Genomic DNA, 7,445 nt, shown 5'->3' with positions numbered 1-7,445 from the left:
ATGGGATGGTATCTCACTGTGGTTTTGATTTGCATTTCTCTAATGACCAGTGATGTAGGAGATTGGTCAAGGTGGTGGGAGAAGCTATAAGGAAAGATGCAAGCCCTCTTCAAAGGTTGGAAGGTATTGCAAAAGCTTCATGAGAGAATAAAGGTGAAGGAAGATAATTCTCTTACTCTGAGGCTAAGGGCAAGAAGTAGGTGCAAGGAAAAGTAAAGGAGTTTATCTAAATAGGCTTGTTTACTTATGCCATCAGGAAATAGACTTTTGAACCTCTGAGCATGAGACTGCTCCCTGTAAGGGGGAGCAATGATGTTAATTATCCAGCAATTGTGTTGGCTCCGGGCCTTGGACATTATACAGTTACTGAATAAATACAAGCAGCTCTGGCTTATCGAGACTGTTAACTCTCCTCTGCAGATCACATGAGGGCAAGAGTTCCAGACAGCCTGGCCAACATGGTGAAACTCCCGTCTCAACTACAAATACAAAACATTAGCTGGGCGTGGTGGTGCGTGCCAGTAATCCCAGCTACTCTGAAGGTTGAGGCAGGAGAATTGCTTGAGCCTGGAAGCAGAGGTGCAGTGAGCTGATATCGCACCGCTATGCTTCAGCCTCGGCAACAGAGTGAGACTCTATCTCAAAAACAAACAAACAAACAAACCCCACTGAGGGCCATGGCGCAGGGGAATGGCTAGCATGGAGAGGGGTCAGGCTTGGCACTAACAACTCAGAATTCCACTACCTTGTACGGGCCTCAATTTCATACCGGGCCCCGGCGTAGGTCTGAGGGTCTGAGGTCTGTTGGTCTGAGGGTCCTAGGGAAATCCAGCCACTCAGGATCCTGAGATATTTTAGCATCGTGGCCGGGCCTGCTCTCCCAGCAGACTCATTTATTCAGCACCCTCATTTTCCAGCACCCTCTCCACTGTCTCCGCCCAATTCCTCGGGGGAAAAGAAGTTTTTTTTTTTCTTTTCATAATACGTCCTGAAACTTTTGCGGGTACAGAAACCACAAACTGATCGGCTGACAAAAGGGGGAAGAGAAGAGGCAACCAGAAACCTTTGGGGACCGGTTCCCTCCATGCCCAGGTCTCTTCTCCCCAGCACAGCTCGGCCCACAGTCTGGATGTGCCAGCGGGGACCCTCACCCTACACGCATCGGGATATGGCCTTGACCTCTTCTCCTACAGCCCAGTGGCTCAGTCCTGACAAGGAACCAAAGTAAGAGGGGCAAAAAGCCCTGCCTCCTGATCCCACGCTGCCATTCACAGACCCTCGGTTGATTGGCAGCACTGAACAGGTTAAAAGAAAAGAAAACAGAGAGACCCAAACACCCAGACGGGAGACCATGTGCGGAGAGAGCGTGCTGGGAGCCTCAGTAGCCGGTCTCCTCCTGGTATTAAGGAGGATATTCAGGGGCCTCCCCTGGGCCCAGGCAGTCGCTGGCGCCCGAGGGAGCCCCGTGGGCCACTGGGCCTTGCGGACAGTACTTGTGGTCATATATCTGCTGGCCCAGGCTGAAGACTTGGCCGCTCTGGTTGGCACCCTGCGTGTAGACTGTCTGCAGGGACATGGAGGAGTTGTCACACTTGTTGATTCCCAGCTTGGTATCCGCCAGTCCCGAGAGCCGTCATGCCCACCTGGCTGGCGCACTTGTTTATGCCCATCTGGAGGCTGATGGTCGAGTGGTCCATGGGGGGCAGGATGTGGTTCTTGGGGTCGTAGAGATGCCTCCTCGTGCCATACGTGGTCATGCCTGGCTGGCTAAAGCATTTGTTGGTGCCCATCTGCAGCCCGATGACGCACTGGCCCGCCTTCATAATGGCGTATTGGAAATTCCGCTCCTGCTTCTCCGAGTACTTGTCACTGATGTCCCCCCCCGCTCCGCAGCCCCTTAGTCTTGGCCTTCCTTCCCTGCCAAGGCGAGAAGAGACACCTGCACCTGCCTCACTTTCCCACTCTCAAACAGGTCGTTGGCCTCAAATAGGTCCACGGGGTTCATGCTGTAGCTGACCATGGCCTTGATGAAGCTGGGGAAGTTTTCTAGCTGGTGCCAGTTCTGCACGGAGCGGTTGATCTTGGGGACTGAGCCCGGCTGCAGCTTGTTCATGAGTGCGTGTAAGATAATCCCGTCCTTCCGGCCTTTCTGGAAGTGGGGCCGATGAAGCGGCTGGTGAGTCCCTCGATCCAGCTGCGGAGCTCTGCCGTCTTCTGGGGTCATATTTGGACAGAAGCCGGTTCGTGACCTCTGCTAAAAGCCTGTAGGAGGGGCCCTTGTTGAACTGCGTGGAGCTCATGGCTGGCAGGCACGGCAGCGGGATGGGACAGGACTGGACGGGGTGGGGCTAAGTCTTTTTTCTAGTTTGCAATATTTGTTTTTACCACACCATTGTTTTTAGTACATATGTTTTGAGTATTTAAAAAATGTGTTAGACCATTTCCCTTTTTTTCACCTTCCGTTTTACCCTTTACTGCCATTTACATCTACACATCCACACACACATACACACACACACACATGCACAAACACATACGGACCAAAATTAATTTACATGTACAAATGGGTTATTTGAATCAAAAATGTCAATCTGTATTAGTTAAAGTGTCATGCCAGTGCGAATTATTTTTATAATCCTTTTAAGAAGAAAGAACTGCTGGCTGGGCGCGGTGACTCAAGCCTGTAATCCCAAGTGTGATTTTGGGATTTTGGGAGGCTGAGGGGTGTATATCACGAGGTCAGGAGTTCAAGACCAGCCTGGCCAAGATGTTGAAACCTCGTCTCTACTAAAAATAGAAAAAAAAATTAGCTGGGCATGGTGGCACGAGCCTGTAATCCCAGCTATTTGGGAGGCTGAGGCAGAGAATTTCTTAAACCTGGGAGGCAAAGGTTGCAGTGAGCCGAGATCGCGCTGCTGCACTCTAGTCTGGGTGACAGAAAGGGAGTCCGTCTCAAAAAAAGAAAAAAAAAAAAGAAAAAAAAAAAAGGAAAAGAAAAGAAAGAAAGAACTTCCCTAATTTTTTGAAGAGACCACTCTGTATCCATTTTATAATTTTGTGGCCACCAAAAAAGATGTGTCAAATCATAGAGTGAATATAATAAGTAGTAGTTTAAAATGTTGAATTTTGCCCAAGTGTGATGGCTCACGCCTGTACTCCCAGCATTTTGGGAGGCTGAGGCAGGTGGATCACCTGAGGTTGGCAGTTCGAGACCAGCCTGGCCAACGTGCCGAAACCCCTTCTCTACTAAACATACAAAAATTAGCCAGGCATGGTGGCACAAATCTGTAATCTCAGCTACTCAGGAGGCTGAGGAAGGAAAATGACTTGAACCCTGGAGGCAGAGGTTGCAGTGAGCCGAAACTGCGCCACTGTGCTCCAGCCTGGACGACAGAGTGAGGCTCCATCTCAAAAATAAAATAAAATGTTAAATTTTTACAAGTCATTGTTCCTATTCTAATTTTTGAATGCAACAACTGCCTCTTACAAAATAGTCTCGTTAAACTATTTTGGTGATAATGAATTCTTAAATAAAAGAAGAATTCCACAGAAATATATATGGCTCTATTATTAAACATAAAAGAGCCTGAAAAAAGGCTGTATTCTGTAAAATTGAATTACTTTCTATCCAGTTCCACTGGTTCGCAGTGTTTTATCTTTATATTAAAATAAATATAAATGATTGGTTGATGAAATTTTTTCCTTTAGACACTGCTGCTGAATCCATGGAGAAAAAAAATTTCCAGAAGTAGGCTCCCTCCGCTCCAGTTCACCCAGAGAAGGCGCGGCGAGACAGAGATTGAAGAGCGCAGCTGGGGCGATGCGGCGCTACCCGCGCGTGGTGGCGCTACCCGCGCGTGATGGCGCTGTGTCTGACCTGCAGCTTCTGCTCCCTCCTTTATGCCTTCAGCCAGCTGGCCAAGTCCCCCGAGGAAGGAGCGGGCGGCTGTGGCTGGAAGCCGCAGACTGCGGTGGCTTCCTGGCTCGCGGGCGGAGGACGCGGTGCAGTGAGAGGCGCGGGCAGCGCGGGCCCTGTGGCGCATTCCGGCGGGTGGGACAGGTGTAGACTGAAAATACAGCCTGTTGAGAAAATGCTTCCAGCTGTAGTTGCCTGTGGTGAAAGACTGGAAGAAACTATGATCATGTTGAAGTCAGCTATCATTTTCAGCATCAAACCTCTTCAATTCCAGATTTTTGCTGAAGTTCAGCTACATCATAGCTTTAAAGGAAGACGTGACAGGGGTCATTTCTCCAAATATTTAATTATACGATATACCCCATAACCTTTCCAAGTGAGAATGAAGCAGAGTGGAAAAACTAAACCACGTGCTTCGCAGAGATCGTTCTTGCCTTTAATCCTGAAAGAAGTTGACTCCCTATTGTATGCCGACACTGATGGCCTTTTTATGACCCGTTGATGATATTTGGTCTTTATTAAAGAAATTTAATTCCACACAAGTTGCTGCAATGGCACCAGAACATGGGGAACCTAGAATAGGATGGTATAGTCTCTTTGCTAGTCATCCATAATGTGGAAAAACTGGAGTAAACTCTGGAGTTATGTTGACAAACATGACTCGAATGAGAATGAAGTGTTTCGAGAATGATATGACAACTGTGTGAATACAATGGGAAGATATACGTATGACATGGCTTAAAAAATACAAGCTAGACATTACATGGGAGATCAAAATCTGTTAAATATCATGTTTTTTCAGAATCCAGAAAGCCTTTTTGTTTTTCCATGTCAATGGAAGTGTCATCCAGATCATACTCTATATGGAAGCAGTTGCCAAGAAGCAGAAGAAGGAATCTTTATTCTTCATGGGAACAGGGGTGTTTACCATGATGATAAGCAACCAGCATTTAGGGCTGTTTATGAAGCACTGAGAAATTGTTCTTTTAACATGACAACGTTCATTCCCTAATAAAACCTTTAGAACTGGAACTACAAATAACAGTGCATACATACTGTGGAAAAATTTACAAAATATTTATTAAACAACTAGCAAAAAGCGTAAGAGATTGTTATGCTAGATCACCAAAGGAAAGGTGATTCTTGGTGCCTGCAATATCAGATGGATGAAAACAACAAAGCATCGGACTGTAAGTGTGAAGGAATAGTCTTGGGTGAAGCCTTAAGGAAGGAGTTATTCATCTCCAGAATATTTTTTTCTTAAAAAGGCTGAATGAGCAGTATTTTCAGGTAATGAAGAACAGGTTAAAATCTTGGGCTCCAACAAAGAAACATTTTTGGTCTCTGATGTTTTGTAATGTTACTTACTATCATTCCAGTATTGATGAAAATATTATTGAATGGTTTTAGCCTGCACACTTCTGTTGACTCATACTCTCAAGTAAGAGTGGTGGGGCTGTGAAGATGGAGAAAATGTACCTCAAACACTGTGCAAACACTCAGACTGTGAGAAGGGCAATAATTTTATGTCAGCTCTACTTCAGTTTAAATGTATGAGAGAAACAGTTTGTTTACAGGAGCAGAAACCGTTATGTTTCTAAAGAAATATGATGTAACCAACGTAACCATTGACAATTTATGTGTGCTTTTATACATTTCATCTCTGTTTTAAGATATTTTTATGACAATCATGTTTAAAATTGTTTTTAGATTATAACTAAGCTACATGTTAAAAATTGAGCTGCATAAGAAGGAGGAAATATAGTGAAAATTTTGAGTTTTAATCTGTGCATTTGTGTGTGTGTGTGTGTGTGTGTGTGTGTGTGGGAGAGAGAGAGAGAGAGAGAGAGAGAGAGAGAGAGAGAGAGAGAGAGAGAGAGAGAAATGCAATGTTTTCATTTCGTATGCATTAAACTGTTTTGCCAGAACTCAGATCTAAGAATGTTAAGTAGATATATGGGGAAATATTTTTATCACTTTAAATGAAAAATTTCAGCTTTACTGGGCATTCTGGAAGCAAAACATATTAGGCTGATGATAAAGTGAGAACCTTAAGAGTACACTCATATAATGGTGGAAAATGTGATGGACCAAAATGCAGAAGCTATACAATTCCTGTGAGTAGTAATTTTAGTTACAATGGAGTAGAAAAATGTGGTGCATTTAAACTTTTCTTCCAACTCATAATGGCTTTGCAAGATACTTTTGAAGAAGCAAATGTCTACAGCTTTACTTTAAGTAAGTCAAACAACTTCGGTGAATGATTTGGATTCAGATTGTTACATCCAGCTATAGAAAATCTGGTTTTAATTGGGATGATGTGAGTATCTTCCTTTTTTGAATATCACTTAAAACAGTTAATTTTTTAAGTCTTGAAGATGAGAAAAATATTACTTATCTAATAAAACTATTTTAACAGCTATCCAATTTATAATTATCTATTATAACTATAGATTCTGAACACTTAGCATGTACTGTGCTGGGGCAGATATCTTATTTTACCAACTGCCAAATGATTATCTTCTTTTTTTCCCTGATATTTTAATGCTCAAGTAGAAAGTGGAAAATCATGAAGAAAAAATATCACCTGTGAAAATCGTGGCAGTTAGCTTTGTGAAGACACCGTGGCCTCTGTGGAGACATGGCATATACAGAAAGAGATGGTGAGTATAGTTGTTCTGATTTCTGCAGTTCAGTCAGGGACACCTTGAGAGAGCAAAGTTTAAGCAAGGTACATTAGAAGTTACTAACCAGTCCAGCATTCTCAGAACAGATGGGCTTAGAGAACACGAGTTGTAGTTCCTTGGCAGAATGCCGTGGTGGATATGAGGAACTGTGAACAGTGTTGAAATTGAGCTTACTGAGCAGAAAATGGGAATACTAAAAATTTTAAGTTTGAAGGTTATGTATTAGATCATTTCTAATGGCCCTCAAGTATGATCATTGCCTGCCTGACTACATAAGACTCTTGGAGAGGTTAAGAGTAGATTCCTGAGCTTAGCCCTTTGGCGACTCTGGTGTGCTGAGTCTAGGATGGAGTCTGCAAAAAAATTTTTAATGAAGAGACATAAAAATTATACAAAACTGGGCCGGGTGTGGTGGCTCATGCCTGTAATCCCAGCACTTTCGGAGGCTGAGGTGGGCAGATCACCTGAGGTTGGGAGTTCGAGACCAGACTGACCAACGTGGAGAAACCCCATCTCTACTAAAAATACAAAATTAGCCAGGTATAGTGGTGTATGCCTGTAATCCCAGCTACTCAGGAGGCTGAGGCCAGAGGATCGCTTAAACCAGGGAGGCAGAGGTTGCGGTGAACCGATATCACGCCATTGCACTCCAGCCATGGAAACAAAAGCAAAACTCCGTCTCAAAAAAAAAAAAAAGAAAATTATACAACATTAGAAAAGTGCATTGGTACTCAATATCCAGATCTGATACTTATCACAATCTTACCATGTTTGCTTCATCAGTCCCTTTTTTCTTTGCTGAAATATCTGAAATAAAATCCCAGGCATCATATTATTTCACT

At 44.0% G+C, this 7,445-nt stretch overlaps 2 pseudogenes; one reads left to right on the top strand and one right to left on the bottom strand.

Annotated features, from left to right (window-relative positions):
• Positions 1-1,378: 1,378 nt before the first annotated feature.
• On the bottom strand, positions 1,379-2,300 carry LOC101137524 (calponin-2-like; annotated as a pseudogene).
• Positions 2,299-5,056, top strand: LOC101148586 (glucoside xylosyltransferase 1-like; annotated as a pseudogene).
• Positions 5,057-7,445: the final 2,389 nt, after the last annotated feature.

This window comes from Gorilla gorilla, chromosome 11 (assembly GCF_029281585.2).
Source record: "Gorilla gorilla gorilla isolate KB3781 chromosome 11, NHGRI_mGorGor1-v2.1_pri, whole genome shotgun sequence".
NCBI lineage: Eukaryota > Metazoa > Chordata > Mammalia > Primates > Hominidae > Gorilla > Gorilla gorilla.
This window is presented reverse-complemented; position numbering and strand designations above follow the sequence as displayed.